The sequence below is a fragment of the Leptidea sinapis genome, chromosome 4 (genome assembly GCF_905404315.1).
Source record: "Leptidea sinapis chromosome 4, ilLepSina1.1, whole genome shotgun sequence".
Taxonomy (NCBI): Eukaryota; Metazoa; Arthropoda; class Insecta; order Lepidoptera; family Pieridae; genus Leptidea; species Leptidea sinapis.
Window position 1 is genome coordinate 3,152,950 of NC_066268.1, and position 20,820 is coordinate 3,173,769.

Below are 20,820 nucleotides of genomic sequence, written 5' to 3' on the forward strand. Positions count from 1 at the left end.
AGATATTTATAAATGTATCACACATCCGGAAGAAACATGCCTCGGGCTTGACAGAAGAAGAAATTTATTATTTTTTTTCTTTTTTTTATAGCAGGCATAAAAGTATAGATTAATTTATTCCATAAAATGAATATTAATTTACATAGAAAACAAATTCAGCATATTCTAATTATAACAATTTTAGACACATCACTTTATCCAGGTAAATTTAACGTAGTTACATTAAAATAATGAAGTTTCAGATTTATAATTCATAATATTTATATATATACATACATATATATATATATATGTGTGTGTGAAATAAAGTTAAATTAAAAGGATGACGTCAATTGAAAATAATATTATCTACTTGTTTCCAATATATTTTCTCCGTATTTAAACGATACAAAAAAGGAATTTGGCGGATACGATAGCAATGATTACGTCACATTTTATCAGTGCAATATTAATGAAATTATTATTTAGTTGATACAACTGAGCGTTTGTTTTAGTTTATTCATCGCAGAACCATTTTGAAATAGATTATATTGGGATTCGAGTCCACAGCTGTCAGTTATCTACTATCGCCCATATGAGTTTATTGACATAACTTTTTTTTACTTCCCAATTAAGTCGCAAGTTTGAGTGTATGTGTTCAACCCCTTTTCATAGATTGTATAGGCATTGTGTATAATACTAACTAAACCTGTAAATATTATTTAAAAAGTTTCTAGCCATTTCTTCTCAAAAAGTAGCCCTTAAAATTTAAGGTAAATTATACAATGAATATTCGAAGTTCACAAAGTATAATGTATTTATCTAAATGATATTTTGCATTCTAATTTGAAGTTTTCATCGAGATTTAACCTCCTAGATCAATAATAATAGACCTAGGTTTTGTAAAACCCAGTTAGATTTAATTATTAAGTATACGTAATCTTAGCAAGAAGCAGCTCACAAACTAGCTGTGAAATCTGCAGAAAACACTCGGATAGAATCCTGATAAGTGTTTGTCAAGTTTGTCAACCTCCAAAAAAAAAGCAACTACGAAACTAGAGCAGTACAAGCTGCACTGGGAGAGAGACAAAGACAGTAGAAGGCATTTCTCAAAGACTTAGACTAGAAGTTTCTTTGGCTCTATATTGACAGTAGATGAGAGAAGAAATCAGAAGAATACTAATAATATTACTGACTACTGCAGTTACCCTTATGATAAGAAAGGACGAGACAAGCAAGATTTTTACCACATGGTAAGTGATCCCTACGTAGTACAACACAGTGCCGGAAAGAATGTTGGAAAACCAGAATTATGAATGGCACCGCGATTGAGCTCGTCGCGTTAAGACTACAGATCCCATCAAACTGAAACACAATAATATTTGCACACTTACTGCTTGGCGGCAAAAATGAACACGTACATATTATACTAAATAGTACCAATGGGCTCAATGATGGCATTGAAATGTCGTGGACATCAACTTCATTGAAATTTATTATAATTTCCTCTTCTAAGGACATTGTTATCATCACACAAGCAGTAGAACAAAATATGTATTTAAACAAAAACAGATTCACGCTGACTTGGAAATACAATGTACTATTGTGCAAAAGCGGCACGCGTGCGCACACTAGCCCGCTTATCTACCTCCGCACGCCCGTGGGTTTTTGTACGTACCTAATCAGACGTGTCACTCCGCGCTTAAAAAACTTTTCAATAAAAATACAATCTTTACACCTAAATAGGCACAGTAAGAAGGTAATTCTATCTTCTGTCATCGCTTTGTCAAATTGTTCCTCCACCTTACAGACGCAAGTAGACAACTGAGTAGACGCCAATCCTAACTAATTTATATTGATATAAAATAATACATAATATATTGATATTATTAATTAAACGCAGATACAAACTGAGTACTATTTAAAACGAGTCTTATTAGCGGGCAGCTAACGTAGCTATTTCCTTAAGAGGTGCAACGACTACTATCACTCTTAAGTCCGTGCCTAGATTTGGAATCATCATCTAGCGCAGAGTGAAGCACGCTAGATGATGATTCCAATAATATTTGAATGCAGCGATTATTTTGCAGCCAACCCCATTGCTCTCCTTGCCTAATAGTTCATAACTAAAAAGTGGAAACAGGCTCAATAATGCTAATGAGAGCTAACAAACTATAATATGCCGACAAATACAGAGCGGATACACAACTGTTGGTACTTAAATATTTTACGACAGTTAATTACCTGGTTGAACTAATTTCCTCCAGTCATTTACTGTTCACCTTCTGTATATATTTTGACTTTTTTTTAAAGCTGTAATTGTATTTTTTGCACCGACTCATACAGAAATAGCCCGCTTATCAATAGTAAACGCTGAAAATTATTGTAAAGCGCAAACAGATCTTGACAGATACAACTATAATTTATTCTGTAGTGTTTTTGTTCGATGTCGTGACTGTGTCCCAGTGCACAATTGATTCACGACAGTGCGCCCGCATTTGTATCAATATTCATCAATTACTGATTAAAAAGTAATGCTTAATATAATATAACCTTAGCACACATACCTTAATACGGGCTCCTCTATATTCTCGAAATATATTCAAGTAGGAAGCACGTTCAATTGACTGTTTAGTGGCATAGTAAGATACTTTATATAAATGTATTATATAGTTACTAGCTGACCCAGCAAACGTTGTATTGCAGATATTAAAATCGCGATACAAAAGTAACTGTTGATCGTAGATGGGTGAAAATTTGAAGTTGTATGTATTTTTTAATGCTGACTCATAATCAAACAAATATAAAAAAAATGTCAAAAAAATAAAAAAATAAAATTCGTTTGGACCACCCTTAACACTTAGGGGGATGAAAAATATATGTTGGCCGATTCTCAGACCTACTCAATATGCTCACAAAATTTCATGTGAATCGGTCAAGCCGTTTCGGAGGAGTACGGGAACGAACATTGTGACACGAGAATTTTATATATAAGATTGTGTAAGGGAATATACTGACAATAATCACATAGTACCTACCTACATATATGTACATAAAAATCTCTATATGGCCTCCAAATATTTTAGGCAATATTTCAGCCAATCTCTGTGAAATATGGTAGCGATCGGTTTACCGTAATAACGCACCTCTCGGGACACGACCGCGCATAGCCAACCATCCGAATAACGCATTATGTATGATGATATCGACAGGATCTATCCATATTACAGTTGATAACCTGCTCTATCTCAATAATTGCATATGACTTGAGAGTGACAATCTGAGCAGTTTCGATTAGTTTATTGTACTTTTATTATGTTACACTTTATATTAGCATCGCCTGTATGTATGTTTGCATTTGGAATTTTTAATATAACTTTGGCCTTACATTAGGATATAAGGCCTTCACCATCGCACGACACGCCACAAGTTACGATATCATCCCCACCATCTGGATGTGTGGCGGTCCTCCACAGTGAACCGCACTGGGGCTCAAGGAGCTTTCTTCCTCGCACTACAAAGCTGTGGAATGAGCTTCCTTGTGCGGTGTTTCCGGGACGATACGACATGGGTACCTTCAAGAAAAGCGCGTACACCTTCCTTAAAGGCCGGCAACGCTCCTGTGATTCCTCTGGTGTTGCAAGAGAGTTTGGGCGGCGGTGATCACTTAACACCAGGTGACCCGTACGCTCGTTTGTCCTCCTATTCCATAAAGAAAAAAAAAAGGCGTAAGGATTACGATGTACCGGGAGCTGCTTTTCCAACAATGTATGCAATAGATTTACATGCTTACGATCTTCTCTTTAATAAAGAAGAAAATAAAGCAAAATAAAACACCTAAGCCATAACTAGGGCATATTGTCACAAGTTGTATTCAGAAACAATACCTTCCAAATCTCTTAACCGTAAATAATATGATTCTGTCCGTCATTGTGCGTCTAATGTAATGCGTATTTATAAAACCACAAACCAAGGTCGCATTTACGATTTACTACACTTAATAATATTTGTCGGGCGTGCCTCCGCACTAAGCGATCGATAACGAGCTTGGCAACGCGAATCGTTCAGGCGAATGCACATCTTGCCTGTTGCCGTTCCAAGAATTTCGAAGTTCCATTTGAAGGTTGTCAAACCGGACAGTCCCGGCAAAAAAAAACAAAATGTAGAAACCACCCATAGGAAGTGTATAATACTATTTTATTAAACGTTGATATAAAACGGCATATTTTGGAATTAATATTAAACACTCAATAAATAGAGTTATTACAAAAAAATGTTTTACTGAAGCACTGGAACTAAGAACCAAATATCATTGAAGCTGATGAGCGAACAAACATTAAACAAAATACTATTATATCAATTTCAAAACTTTACGATACCTACATTTGAGTTGGTTTAACTATTGGTTTTAACATGAGATGAACATGAATTTAACAAGAGACGGCCAAAACAATCTAGAACGTTCATAAACTATACAAAAGTTTCCAAATTATAGACACAATGACAGCCAAGATGTGTTTTCCAATGAACTCTATAAAAATGACGAGTAATTTGTCGTTAAACATTGAAGTAAATCTCCTCTGTACGGCTTTCAGGCGACTAAAAAGGTCACGTAATGCCTATCTACGTATGTTTCGGAAACCAATATTTTTGAAATCATACATTATAAACTTTAAATACACGAATTGTTTTATTTATATCTACACCAGAAATGCATAATAAATCTAGCTAACATGTAGATTTGTCTCTAACAACAAATAAAAACTATATGCTACAACATTACAACATGAATGAGGAATATTTAAAAAGCAACGAAGAAAAATACGAAGCTGGAGATACTATGTACAATACAATACTGATAAAACTAAGAAACATTAAGTGAACAACAGGAAAATACAATAAAATTCATCAATGCACAAAGCAGTGAAGACGACGTCGGCCATTTAATAATAACAATACAAAATTATTGAACTATAAGGGACCAAGGAAAAACAAGAAGATTAGAATAAGAATAATGTATTTATTTAAAATAAATACAAAACCTAACTTCAAACCGGAGATGTTGTCGAACACTTGCAGGAATAAATAACAACACAAAACTATCTAGGAATATTCCATTTAACGCTAGTATATTGGACAGCCCTGCTGCTAATAAAAGCCGATCTATGGACCGTTTCAGCAATTTTTTTTATTTTACCTTGGTATTTGTATGATTCAGATAAGTATTTATCTATATTTTTTAACTAGAAGATTAGGATTGACATATTGAAATGCAGATTAAGGATGTCGGATATCAAATCGAGATTCTAAATAATCTTATACTAGTGATGGGTTATTGAGAGCAGCCTGATGCGGAAAATCCTTGATGAGAAAGAAAATATAATTTTTCGTTTAAAATCAATCAACTACAAAAACTAGACACCAACACGCACACAAAATTTCATGAAAATCAAGTCTTTTAAGAATTTAGTGATAAAACAATGGCAACGAAAATAACATAGGTATATTAAGATTCAACACAATATAATTACGTTGTACAAAACCTCATTCGGGAAAAGAGGTGACATAAAAAAAACAATTAAACATAAATGATACAAAACGAACCGGTTATTTGCCGCGCGATAACAAACACTCATTATAATCATTAAAATTGTAATGAAGCTGAAATAATTGCTCAATGCAATGTGGCTTAATTCACCAAATATAAAAGATTCAGCCCAATTCTTTCACATAGCTGGTAGCGAATCTGTGTTACTTTCTTCAAAAACTATTACATAAAACATTTTATTCGTAAAATGCGTTTCCCAAAGATGATCCAAGCTAGACCTTTTTTATGAGAAAAAGTGACGAAACGAGCAGACATCCACCTGATGGTAAGTGACACCCTGTCCATTAAAATAAAGTGACGCTCAGAATTCTTCTTCAGAAACCAAAATTCTGAGCGGTATAGTAATATAATCATCGACACAATTGCTGAATGACCCACTTTGCTAATAATTATTTTAAAATAATATAAACAGTTCAGTTTATATTTGCACGAAAAATATGGTAATATTGGTGGACTGTCAGTGTCTAATAAAATGATAACAGTTACTTAGGAAATGTATGTTTAAGCTAATTTCGATCTCCTTGTTCCTTATGGATGTAGGAATATGACATTAAGGTGGGTCACGATACAATTTTGTCTATTGAACCTCGATTCACAAATTGTATCATTAGCCCAGTAATTTCATCAGCTACCCTTCAAACGGAAACATAATAATGCTTGCACTTTACTGCTTCAAGCGGAAAAAAGCGCCCCTTTTAATATGCCCACCTACCCTGCGCAAAGAAGCCCACTCCGTACAGTAAATATTTTTCAAATCGGTTGAACAAAAACCATAATAATATAATTTGCCTAAATATGTAAAAGAATACATCGTTAAATAAATATAAGATAAAGAAATATGTAAACATTAGATGTTTTACATATTTCTATGTATAAAATTCAACCTATAAGGTGTTCAGATGTCGTATCTTCATATTTGTTTACGTATTTGAGTCAACAACTTTTCCCCTTGCAACCTTCATCTAAATTGTTTTACCCATTTTTTTAAATTTCATTCTGTGTAAGATTTTATATTAAACAATTCTTACTCTAAACTATGAATGGTATTTCTGAGTAGGTGCAAAATTTGTTTACTGAGAAATCCTAATTTGGCACGTACTAAAATTATCTGTAAACAATCCATAAATGTTAGATCGTTAGATCAATATTTTCATATACAAATCGCCATCAATGAGCAACAACTAAATGGTCTAACTCAATATAACTACGCCACTGGTAAAAACTTTCAAATTGCAATAAGCCCAAGCCTCAGGAGTTGACTTTGACCCACTACCTCAAGCAGTGCAATAAAATGATTCATTGACACTCGCCACGATCGTGTAGTAGTATGTATGTATGTATGTACGCTACATATCAAGTTAATCAACGTATTACATACGGCCCTATTAAACATCTGTAGCTTGCTACTTTAGTATAATTGAACGATTCTCGACTCTACGCCGGGCGCATAGGCGACAGTCACAACTGCCACTTGAACACTTGACTCCCATTATCGTGGCAGCATTTCGTTGAATGATCTGTACAGTACAATCAAACTAATTACGGGGCGCAAATTTCTAAAAAGTGATGGGTTTTGTTTATACGCGAATTCCTCGCTGGCTGGCGGTGTGGCACACGTGTCGAAGGTATCGTTATCGATAAAGTACACAGATCGGTCGGCATCAAAATAAACAATGAGCGAGCGTGCCAAATTATACCATGTACCGGAACGCTGCGGCCGCGCCGTTGAGTAATCCAATGTACAAACTATCTAGCACAAACTAGCACACACGTAGTTCAATTGATATCAAATTGTCACCGGCTATTTACCAACAACGCTTGTTTTATTAGCGATTGTTGCGGCGTCGACCACTCGCGACGCGGTTCTGAATGACACTGACGGTTAAGCCTTTGATTACATGATACGCGTGAAGGCGGCGCCTGCGCATGTCCGTCGAACAGGTAAATGCCGCTGAAATTAACAACACTCGTAACCTGCGGGTGTTTTCCTTCCCCCGAGACTAACGTAAGCGTTACGATAATCTTCCATGCCAAATAGATTTAAGATTATACCAAGATATTTATCGACACTAAATGTATATTTCTCTTCCTTCATGTTCCTCTCCACTACTGGATGATAGCCGTCAGCGAAGCAAACTTCGTCATGTGTCGTATGGCAGCGAAACAGGGTCCACCCTGACCCTACTTTTCTTTGTTTGGCGTTCTGCAGCAGTACCCTGTTTCTGCCGACGAGCTACAATAACTCTATTCATAACTCTCTAGGTCCAACCGTTGCGTATAATTTTTCAGTAGCAGTGAACCTCGAAAGTTTTTATAAACTTCTGTGTATTTGCTTTTAAAGTCCAAGATCGCTACAATAAAGTATTCATACTTTAACCTAATAGATTACTTGCAGCTGCAAAATACTTTTTGCATCCTTTTAAGGATGATCGCTTGGGCGATTCCAATCCTTCAGTCTGATCCTTGGGCTTTGTGTTTCTTCCTTACTTCTGCATTCAATCAAGCACCACGATATTTGTACAATCACATCTGCTCTAGATCCAGTCTTGCAACTTACAGTCTCGGGTTTAAATGATTTTTGGATATAGCCATAAATTAAGTTATGGACGCATTCCTACTTGCAATTTATAACAGTCCAAGAGGCCTATTTTGGCGGTTAAATCCATTAGACGCAAACAAAAGACTCACATCGCGGCGACCAAGACAAATCCTTTTTGAGATTAATTTTTGTGGATTTTTATCTCTCTTTTAATCACATTTTTGACTTTTGGATTTTTACATCGTAACTGACATTTAAACATTTTGAATGCATTAAAAGGTAGCATAGGTGTAGTAAATTTTGCAAAATTTAAATTTGGGTCTAAATCATAAATATAGTCATAAACGTGTTTACTTTTTAATAAGTTTACAACACACAACAAACAATAAACAACCTTAAATTATCCTCAATTTCACAATTGATTTTAACTCATACATATTGTGCATAACATATATTAAGCAACAATATATAAATGTTGAACGTAAAGAGAAAACATGTTTGTGACAATTTACGATTGTGGTGTTACCCAAAATGGACAGGTATTTGATGACGTAAACAATCCTTTAGCATAATATCATCCGGCATTTGCTTGAATAGACAGCCAAAATAATATCGACATCAATGACGAAATGAAAAAATGAAAAACAAATAAAATTACTTAAAACATTGCTAAGCGACGGTAATTCTTCAATCAACTCCACACCGCTACGAACAAAAACAAAGAAATCTAAACGCACACCGTCAGTAAAATCCTCTATACAGAACAATATAATATCTCATAAAGCAATAGAACAAATACCAATTAATTTAGAAAATGCACCAGCAGTACCACTAAATTCTGAATTTAATAAAAAACTCGCTCAAAAAAGTACCAATATTCAAAGAAAATCAGGAAGAAAAATTTACATTATAGGAAGTCAACAATCTAAAAATTTATCCTCAGCGCTCATTCAGTCGAGAAGAACTAATCCGTATGAAAAATATACAATTGAAGCGTTCATCAAACCCGATGCAACGACAGGGGACATCCTCAAATCTTGTGAGTTGTATGATTTTTCCTGTAACGACAAATTAATATTAACTGTAGGTGAAAATGACTGTGATCCAATTAAAATATCATCTGACTTATATACAAAAATAAATTCTCTACCACAAGTCCATATTATTGTAACTAGTGTGACTTTCAGTAGGCATTTGAATGAACTGAAACTTAATGACATGTTGCGATTGATATGTAACAAGTTTCCTAATTGTACGTTTCTTAATCTCGATGAAAACATTTATCGAAATAACACGCCGTATTATAATATATGCCATAAAATAAATCTCGTAATTGACCAAATAGACTACAATAAAAGGTTTTTGAATTTCAAAAAACAAAGACACATAAATCGTTCCACACTAAAAGGAACGATACCATATTATTTTAAGAAAGTGACTCATGGCGTAACTTCAAAAAATGATCAAACTTTAAATTCATCTCAGGATGCACCAAAGAAGGGAACAATTCCTTTTTATTTTAAACCAAATAAAGTTGATGACAGCAAAAATGGGGAAAAACTGTTTTTTCGTGCCAAAAATTAATAATTCAACATGCACTTGTAAAGTTCTTCACCAAAATGTTGCTGGCTTTCTAGCAAAGAAAGACTTAATAGAAATCATGGTTGAAGATCTGCAAAATACAGATAAAATTGACATACTATGCTTCACGGAAACATTCATTCCAAAAGGGCATGAAAGTAATATAAAACTAAATGGGTATCTGTTAGCATCAAATTACAGTAGAATAAAAAGAAGGGGTGGTGTTTGTATATTAACATCACAAGGGATAGGATCAAAAAATTTAGAATACCTACATACTTTGTGTGAACCGAAAGCATTTGAATGTTGTGGGATAGACATAGTGGACAAAAATTTGTTTATCATTTGTATCTACAGGACACCTGATTCTGATGTAAGTATATTTTTTGAAAAAATAAGAACCGTGCTTCAGAAATACTGTAAAAAGAATAAAAAAATTATTATATCAGGAGATTTTAATATTAATACACTGAATTGTAATAAAATCTCTCAACAGTTAAAGCAAATCGTGCAAAACTTTAACTTTAGATTACACATTAATCTACCAACGAGAAATAGCACATGCATTGATCATATAATAAGTAATATTGATGGCGCTATAGGTTCTTTACATAATTACGATATTTCTGACCATAACACAGCACGAATTCTAAGTTTCGAAAGTGTTAACATTAAAAATAAAATATCTATGTTTATGTACAAACGTAATTATAGTAATTATAATATTGAGATATTCAAAAATTACCTAAAAAGCTTGTCGTTCAATGAAGTCTATGAAGAAAAAAATTTCAATAACGCTTTTAGCAAATTTCATTCCTTAGTAACTCTATTATATAGACTTTGTTTTCCGAGAATAAAAATTAAAAATATGGAATCCAATGGAAAGCCCAAATGGATAACTAAAGGTATTCGAATAAGCTGTAAAATAAAAAGAGTATTAAGATATAGAAAATGTAGAAAAAAAGACGATAGCAATAAGAATAATTATTTGAAATATGCAAGAACACTTAAATATTGTATTGCCACATCAAAAAAATTGAGTAATACCCATTATGTAGCAAACAGTAAAAACATATGCTATGCGACGTGGAGAATTATTAAGATGAAACAAAAAGTAACAATAGTGACACTTGTATAGAATCAGTTATAGTAAATAATAATGAGATTAATAATACTAAAGATATAGCAAACAGTTTTAATGATTATTGGATAAATTTGACTAACAGCAGTGATAAATGTCTGACAAAGCGAAAGTTGAAACCTTGTATAAATCAAAATAAAACTGGAAGTAGTATTTTTCTCAATCCAGTAACGGAAAACGAAACATTAAAAATAATACAATTGTTGAGGAATACTAAAGCAGTAGGCTATGATGAAATTCTCACAAAAATTATTAAAATATGCAAAGATGAACTAGTACCAGTTATAACATACCTAATCAATTTGTCGTTTGAAACTGGTGAATTCCCAGACGCACTAAAATTATCGGTGGTCAAGCCACTACATAAAAAAGACGATAAAAAACAACTTAATAACTACCGCCCAATCGCACTCGTATCTATTTTTTCAAAAGTCTTTGAGAAAGCAATGTATGGTCGTTTAACAATTTTTTTTACAAAAAATAATATAATAAACAAGCAACAATTTGGCTTTCAAAAAAACAAGTCGACAACATTAGCTGCATTTAAACTGGTTAACAAAATAGCAGAAAATATAGATTCAAAAAAACCAACGTGTGTAATATTTTTTGATATGAGCAAGGCTTTTGACTTCGTATCACACACCATCTTGTTGGATAAGTTGGAGCAAAATGGCGTTAGAGGACCAGCTCTTAACTGGATGGAGTCCTACTTAAAAGACCGTAAGCAATGTGTGGAGATCAATTCTATCGACGAAAAGGCTACCATAATTGCCCAACAATCAAACTTTAAATTAAATAGATTTGGTGTTCCGCAAGGAAGCGTCCTTGGAACATTATTATTTTTAATTTATATTAATGACCTGCCTAGTGTGACAAAAAATGACTGTTATTTATTTGCCGATGATATATCAATAATTATGACATGTAATAATAAAAATGAGATTGATATTTATGAAAGTGAAATTAATAATGAAATTAATACAGTGGTAAATTGGCTAGAGGATAATAATCTTCAAGTTAATATTAAAAAAACCTCATTTATGCAATTTAGTTTAAGTAACCGCTCTAATAACTATAGCCTTAAGATAAATTATACAAATACCCAAATAGAAGAAGCTTTGCATGTTCAATTTTTAGGAGTACTTCTAGATAAAAATCTAAAATGGAAAGAGCATGTAGACATGGTATGCCAAAAAATTGATAGATATGTTTATGTGTTATATAGATTGCGTAAAACGGCTTTACAAAGTACAGTCCTGGCAGCTTATCATGGTTATGTCGCATCAGTACTTCGATATGGACTAATCTTGTGGGGAAACTCTAGCGAGGCTAATACGGCTTTCATGGCCCAAAAGAGATGCTTAAGAGCTATGACAGGAGCTTTTTACTTAGATTCGTGTGAACCACTGTTTAAAGAATTACGTATTCTTCCATTTCCCTGTATGTATATATACGAAATATGTATCTTTGTCAAACAACATGACCATTTATTTACAAAAGCAAGAGATATTTATCCGAGAAATACAAGAAACGGTGACAGACTGGTGATTGCACACAAATTTCATAATGCATCCTACGGAAAATGTAGCTATGTCATGTGTATAAAAATATTTAATAAACTCCCTCCAAGCTTACGCGTATTACCCGTCCAACGATTTAAAAAGGATCTTTTTACATGGCTTATAGATAAATGTTTTTATTCCATAAATGAAATGTTGACACATTAGGTTAAATTAAATTGACTTTAAAATATATATTAATTCTAGTCTTTAAATAATGACATTTAAAATAATAATTATAATTTAAATTAACCTAAGTGCTTAAAATATAGAGTTTGTTAATCAATTATAATAATAACTAGAATTTTGTTAATAATAATTTTGCATGCCAGAAATGGCCGATAACATTGATACATTAAAACTACTTACACCCATTGTTACATGTTTTCTAGCAAAATAAAGAATTTATTTATATATTTATTTATTTATTTATCAATCAGAGGAAAATTACTTGAGGATCGTTATATTGATCATATTAACATCAGGAAATAATAACATAATAAAACGCATCAATAACAAATGATATACTACTCATAAATTGATGATCAAGACGTGATAATTATTGTTGTAATTCATACATTCCGTAAGAACGACAGTGTCTAGACAGGGTTTTATTTTTCATAAAATGGGAGGCAAACGGGCAATTATTCACGTAATGGGAAGTAGTGAGGGGTCAAGAGATGCTTTGCCGAAATAGTAAAAATTAAAACGCCTGAACTGTCCTTAACGCGATTTCAGTCAGTTGAGTCATTACTTATTTCATGAAGGAAGGGGGACAAACGTGCGTACGGATCACGTGAAGTTGAATTCGCCCACATTCTCCTGCAATACAAGAGGAGTCACAGGAGTGGTGCCAGCCTTTAAGGAAGGTGTAAGCGTTTTTTCTGAATGTATCTCACATATCAAGGTAACACCACGTAAAGTGAAATCTTTATTCAATTAGCCTTAAACTAAACGCTATTAAATCGCCCGTATAAATATTTCTTTTAAATTGGGTAGCTACTAAATCGTCCATATGTTCGGAAAAAGTAGAGTTCGTGTGAAGAATATACAAGAAACTGATCGGCCACTAATTTAAACCTATATAGGTTGTAAGGAACTGCATACAATATATGAATCGTGGTCAAAGTTAAAAGCGTTTTAAACATCAAATATTTCATAAATAAAAATTAGTTAAAAAATAAACTGTACAAATATGAATTATCCTATATTGGATGCATCAACATTTAGAGCGCTTACGCACTACGTCCGATCCGAATCCGATCCGTACCCGTGAAAATACAGTCCGGTCACATGTACCAATGCGGAAACTCCCTACAAACGTTCGAAATGACACACTCACACAAACATGCGCATCGACGAGGCCCCTAAGCAGTTTTCGCGGTCAATACGAGTCAAGTGTCACGTTGTTATTTGTTTCCGCGATCTTTTTAAAAATGCCAGCGTATTGTGTGGTATACGGCTATTTGAACTCGGCTCCATCAAAGCTCCAGTTTTCGTTTTTTAAACTATAAAGTAGTTTAGTATATAAGAATGATTTATTGTTATATTATTATTATAATTAGTGGGTATTCGAATTATAAGACGGTGAAATCGATTATAATAAATTCGTGAACATAATTCACAAAATACACTAAGATGGCGGCTGCAATATTTATTATCATTTTTTTAATGGGTGTGGTTTAATGGTTTTCTACGATACTTTTTATATTTATTTATTTTGGACAAAAATACTTACCTACATGTGTTTTTGTCACGGTTTTCGAGTGTTGAAACACATACCAGCTAGTGCTGCCAAAATTAAAATTCAAGAAGGCGGCTGCAAAAAATTATTAAGTTTTTCGTCACGCGTGTGGTTTTCATGGTTTTTGAGGGTGCTGAAATAGAAAGTGATGTCAGAATGTAATTCCAAGATGGTGGTTGCATGAAATTGAAAATTTTTGCATCATGGGTGTCGTCGTTTTCATGGTTTTTGAGTGTGCTCAAATTGATAGTGCCGAAATAGGTAGTGCTGTCGAAAATGTTAATCCAAGATGGCGGCCGCCTGAAATTGACAAATTTTTCGTGATGTAGGCGCTTTTATAGTTTTTGAGGATGTTGAAACTGATAGTGCTGTCAAAATATAAATCCAAATTGGAGCTACATGAAATTATCAACTTTTTTATCATGGGTATTGTTTTCATGATTAATGTTGAAGCCGATAATGCTGGACTTAAAAAACACGAAGACTGAAATAAAATTGTGTGATCACCGACACTACCGAAAATCTCAAAAATTATACCCATATTGATTTTATTGAAAATGTCACATCCGCCATCTTGGATCTTGAAATGGGTGTCATATTTGTAATTCCACTCCCGAAAATCTCGACACTCCTGAAAATCTCGAAAATGATACCCAATTTGATTTTATTGTAAGAGTGACATCCGCCACATCGGATCTCAAAATAGATGTCATATTCGTTATTGACACTCACGAAAACAATAATTGTGAAACTTCAACGGACAAAGTTTAAAAACTTATATTTCAAAGCTCCCCGTCAATGTTTACAAAAAACATTCAATAAGATGTTGTTTAAAAATATTACATATTAGTGATCATGTAGACTATAATATTACATTATACACTGTATAGCTATCATACATACACTATACATAAAAATCTTACGCTTTCTACTTTTTTACGCTCTGCAACGCCCCATGAGGAACTTCGTTCCAAAACTCCTTTTTTAAAGTCCGTTAGAAAAATAACCAGACAACCCTATTGCTTCAATGGAGTGTACGCACATATAGGTAAGTATTTTATCAACAAGGCTTAGTTTCCGTACTGATACATATGTCTACTGTGGTCCGGTGTAGAACTATTTCTAACGGTTCACGGAAAGAAATCGGATGACGGAAGCCGGATCTAGTGCGTAAACTACCATATAAATAGTTCTACGACTACTTAATTTAGAGCTTGAATTCATTGTTTGTGTGAGGATACTTCGTGAACATGACGGTCGTGATTACTGTCATATTTAAGTACTCAAGTAAGTTTAAGGGTTCGAGTATGTTTGTTGCATCACTCTGCATAGATTGTATCTATTAATATTTCGTAAAACGAATGAAACTGAAAATGAAAATTTTACATTTCCGATTTGATATGATACCTGAATGGAGATATTAATAGATTAGAACAGAAATACATTTACTATCCATTCGGAATGACAGTAACATAACATATTGCAACAATCATGAAGCTATAAACATCATGAAGCTAGATTCTTTAGTAAAGGGGCTTTGACATGAGGAGAAGAACTGATAAGAAACTCCCAGACCCGTCTTTTAAATCAAATTATAACAAAATTATGTAGCCTACTCAATCAAATTTTATACAAATTGGCCTGCGTAGAACCTGTGAAGAATTATTATCTTCTGTATGATAAGCTGCTATACATTAACCCTCTTATTCATAATGGTCCGCTAACTTAAAACAGCCGCTAAGGAGTGTTTCTTCTCATTCTGACTTAGGTCAATAGAAGAAGACAGAGTGAGAATTAGCAATGCTTTAAGTTAGCAGACTATCATGAATAAGGGGGAATATGTATATGAATAATAAGCCTTTGTTGTCAAAGAAGCATTGATATATATCATAAATGTGTGCTCAGTGAGTCCCCAGTATGTCTGGTATTTTATTCTAAAATTGAATGCAAAGACCTATGAAGAAGCCCGTGAACCTAGCTAACCTATAATAACTAACGTACAATCGAATTTAATGATTTCAAATCATATTTTTCAATTCAGTAATATTTGAATGTTAATCTTGAACTTGATTGATTGAGAACAGTGGCGTTTATTGTACTGCACAGGAGGATATAATACCGTATTACGTCATTTATCCATCACAATATTTGGGGAAATCATATGAAGTCATTTGCTATTGTAAAATAATACTTAATTATAGAATCAGAATGACTAACGATTTTCGTGTCCTTATCCATGCAATTTCCGCTGCCATGACACTCGTCTTTACAAGGGTCTCTATTGCATTCACGTCTCCGTATCAACAACAAGTGCAATGATATCTAATGCAACTGGTTGCGGGTACCATCTTTGCTGATTTTGTATGAGTAAGAGAGGAATATCGGCAATACCATTCCCTCCGTTTTCAAGCCACGCATTTATTTTTTTTTCAAAAAGAAATGTTTTAATAAAAATTTATTTATCAAATATAGACGTCGAAATAGAGACAACTATCTAAGTTTCTCCAATAGGGTACAGGATTATAGATAGAACATTAAAATTAGTGTTCTATTGAATAAATTACAACTGATATTAAAATTAAAAGTGTTCTGATCATAATCTTAGTATACTAACTAGACAAACTAACTCCTCATTACGACGAGACTGAATTTTAAATGTTCATGTATGCTATTTTTAAGGGACAAGCTGGACGTTCAGCTGATGGTAATTGATACGCCCTGCCAATTACAATGCAGTGTCGCTCATGATTCATGAAAATCCCCAAAAATTCTGAATGGCACTACAACTGCGCTCGTCACCTTGAGACATAAGATGTTAAGTCTCATTTGCCCAGTAGTTTCACTAGCTACGGCGCCCTTCAAATTCAAATTCAAAAACACTTTAGCCATGAAGGTCACAAAAATGACACTTATGAATGTCAAAAAAAAATATATAAATATTGTTTCTTATTGAATTTACCGCTACTTCGTAAAGGGTTGAGTTAATGAGAAGAAGTAGCAAGAAACTCATTGCCACTCTTTTAAGTCAAGATTTACATTTTAGTTGTTTTACAAATCATTTCAATTACAATATATGCAAAGTGACGCAACAAAAATACTCAAAAGTCAAAAACTGAAAGGCTTACATGAGTAAGTCAAAAAAAAAAAAAGTAAATTAATACTTATAAACACAAGAGTTATTGAGTATAGTAGATGCATCAATCCACACATACCGTAAATAAATAGAGGCATTATGTGAGCATTTCATAAAATAAAATATATAATAACTTTAACGTTCTACGAAAATAAAGGTGGAAAACAGCGGAGCATTTTTCTACTATCAAGCATAATCAATAAGCATTTTTGTGTTTCGGTTTGAAAGGCACCGTAGCTAGTATAACTATTGGGATGGTGAAACTTGACATATTTAATCGTGGGCGACACTGTGCCCCCAACTGGTAACTACTAGAGCCGATTTCAAGATACATAAGATATTTTCACAGGAAGGTTTCACTTATTACACCGGCGAACATGCCCTCTACGCTCATATATTCAGAAACAAGAGTTGTGACAGTACTGCCTCGGGTGAACAAACCTAGCATCATCATTTCAGCCGGAACACGTCCAATGCTGGAGGAAAGCCCTCCCCCAAAGATCGCCAAGACGGATTGTCCTGCGCTGCCCTCATCCAACCTATTCCTACACCTAGGATACTTAGGCCCTATTTACTTTAAATGCATCTTATAAGATTATTGGTTGATACAACTGAACAGAAATATAATGACGACAATATAAACTGCGCAAAACTACGAGTACATTTATAATTACTGCACAACGCAAACGAAAGCAGCGAAACGCAACACCCATAAAATTTGGCAACATTAAAATTATTATTGCAAACAATTACAATAACTGGAACTGATACTTATTAGACGTTGTCTAGATCTCAAACGGTGGTCATAAAATTATATTTTACACCTATATTATACTCATAGTCGGTAAAATGTATGCAAACCGGCAAGATTACTCTTATTTCTTTACATGAATTCACTTATCATGAAGTGATATTTTATGTTCTCATTTATTGTTTAAATTTATAAATTTCTTTTATATTTCAGGCCTTGAAGGGACTATAATATAAATCCATTTCTCTATTTTCTTTTTTTGAAAAAAAAAATTTATAAATTATAAAGACTTCTTTAGAAACGCTAAGCACTATCTGTCTTATTAATAAACACGATGTAAAGTTACTCTAACTTTAAAATTACTTCTCCCTCGTATACTTTTTTAGAGAAAAGGGTAAGATAAACACAAAAACTTTTAAATTTGGAATAACTTTACTTCGCGATTATAAATAACATAGTATCTATATGTATAGAAAAAACCACTCCAAGTGTAGGTATTATTTCAGCTCGTGTGTTTTAGCACTGTGGTATCGTTTTGAAAAGTGTGTGGCAGCAGTGCAATGAATTGAACTTGAGAAAATATTCACACAACGAATTTTCATGATTTTGGCTACGGCTGAAGACTTCAATTGGCATATTATGATGATGAAGTTCCAATGCTATGCAATGATTATAGATAGAACATTAAAATTAGTGTTCTATTGAATAAATTACAACTGATATTAAAATTAAAAGTGTTCTGATCATAATCTTAGTACACTAGCTAGACAAACTAACTCCTCATTACGACGAGACTGAATTTTAAATGTTCATGTATGCTATTTTTAAGGGACGAGCAGGACGTTCAGCTGATGGTAATTGATACGCCCTGCCAATAACAATGCAGTGCCGCTCAGGACTCTTGAAAAACCCAAAAATTCTGAGCGGCCCTTGAGACATAAGATGTTAAGTCTCATTTGCCCAGTAATTTCACCAGCTACGGCGCCCTTCAGACCGAAACACAGTTATGTTTACACATTACTGCTTCACGGCAGAAATAGGCGCCGTTGTGGTACCCATAATCTAGCCGGCTTCATGTGCAAAGGAGCCTCCCACTGGTTGGTGAGCTCAATCGGTGGAGAATTGGATTGACGCGAACAAAGCAAGGTTAAAAAAAGCTTCTCAACTAAATAAAAGGCATTATAATTGTGTTGATGTTTTAATCTTTCTTAAGCTTTAAGCTCGGAACAACCCGGATAATGGTCTTATGCAAAAGCATAGGGTAGGGCTTACAATCATACATACGGGTTGATAAGTGATCACCTCGGTCTGTACTCTCTTTTTAGGTCAGAGAAATCACAAGAGCGTTGCCAACATTGTCAAGCATCGAATAAACGTACATATGACTTCGGAAATTGAAAAACATTGGTACATGACGGGCGAAGATCGGATCGAGGGTACCATGGTAAGTGTTAAGCCGCCGAGTGCAGACGCTTCTAAAATCCTAGAAGTGAGGGATATCACTTAAAATAAAAAACTGGTATAAAGTTATGACTGATGATAAACAAAGAAAATACAAAATGTTTACAATATCGTTGACACCACTGTCAATACAATGATAATTCTGAAGTTTTCCTAATTACAAGCTGCCTTGCAAATAAACGCGGGAAACGTTATACGTCGGAACAAACCGTTCGTAAGCAAAATGTATATTTGTAAACATTTGTATAAAGATAAAAGACGAGAAGAATCAATCAAGGCAATAATAGGTATAGGAAGGTTTCTTATCACAGCGTGTTACATACGTTTTTTTCATTTTACTTGAAAATAAGATTCTTTTTCATCATTACTTCCAGTGACTTTTTTTTGTCGACTATATTAAAGAGACAAAAAATCATCCTAAATCTGTTGCGTTGAAATACTTTCATTTGGCAGACTATATTCATTTACTTAGTTACACAAATGAGATACAATTAACACAAAAAAAATATAATTCAATAGATTATTATTATGTCATGTGTAAATAACTTCTCAAATGTGAATGTCAAAGCTAATAACACTGAGATTAAAAGAGATTCGAAAAGTAGTAGCAAAAAACTATCAATCAAGTTGTCAATCGTTTAAATCAACATTTAAAGCTTCATCATCATATAATTTTTTTAAACAATATATGCAATGTGATGCAATAGAAATACCCAAACATTTCGAATAAAATGAAAAACTTTAAAAAAAACACACGATAAATATCCCGCGTCAGTAGTACTAAGAACTAATCGCAATACAAAAAGCTTGTAGTAAATAAATACCAAATTGCACTTGGCAACGGACGTAGTGCGCGAAGCCAGGCAAATTACGAAGCACCCTACACACTACTGACGTGTAATTTTTGAAGAATGCAAACCATTCTGAACTTTAAGACAATGGAATAAAAAGTCATTCATATCAAACTATGTATTATTGAGACAGATGCTACCGATCGCAATTCCCGGGTTAATGAAGTACCATATCCTTCTAAAACGCTCTTGAAACATACTTTCAAGAGTAGCCGTTATTAAAATAATCGACATTTACACGGAGCTTCACTACAGCTTAGGAGACACCACTTTATCGATAACTTAAACGTTTGATAACTAAACGATACAAATCCTAAATATAAACATTACTAACGCTTGAGCGACCTCTAATGAATGTTGTCTTCGGGCTAATCTTTAAGGACGACGAGTATTTTGGCAAAAACAACTTTCTTTGCGCAACACACAACAAGTCCGTGATGGGAATGTGTGCCTTTTATAAAGACAAGTATTTT

General features: G+C 33.6%; 1 protein-coding gene across 4 annotated transcripts in view; it reads right to left on the reverse strand.

Moving 5' to 3' along the window:
* LOC126979715 (transcription factor EC) overlaps window positions 1-20,820 on the reverse strand; it is a 131,463-nt gene that overhangs the window by 64,619 nt on the left and 46,024 nt on the right. The window contains exon 1 of one of the 4 annotated variants that reach the window (XM_050829193.1): window positions 7,292-7,564. The exons of 2 other annotated variants lie outside the window; for them this stretch is intronic. The gene's annotated coding sequence lies outside the window, so the exon portion shown is untranslated. Of the gene's footprint in view, window positions 1-7,284; window positions 7,565-20,820 lie in introns of those variants that run through there. One more of the 4 variants, XM_050829191.1, reaches the window with a different exon arrangement.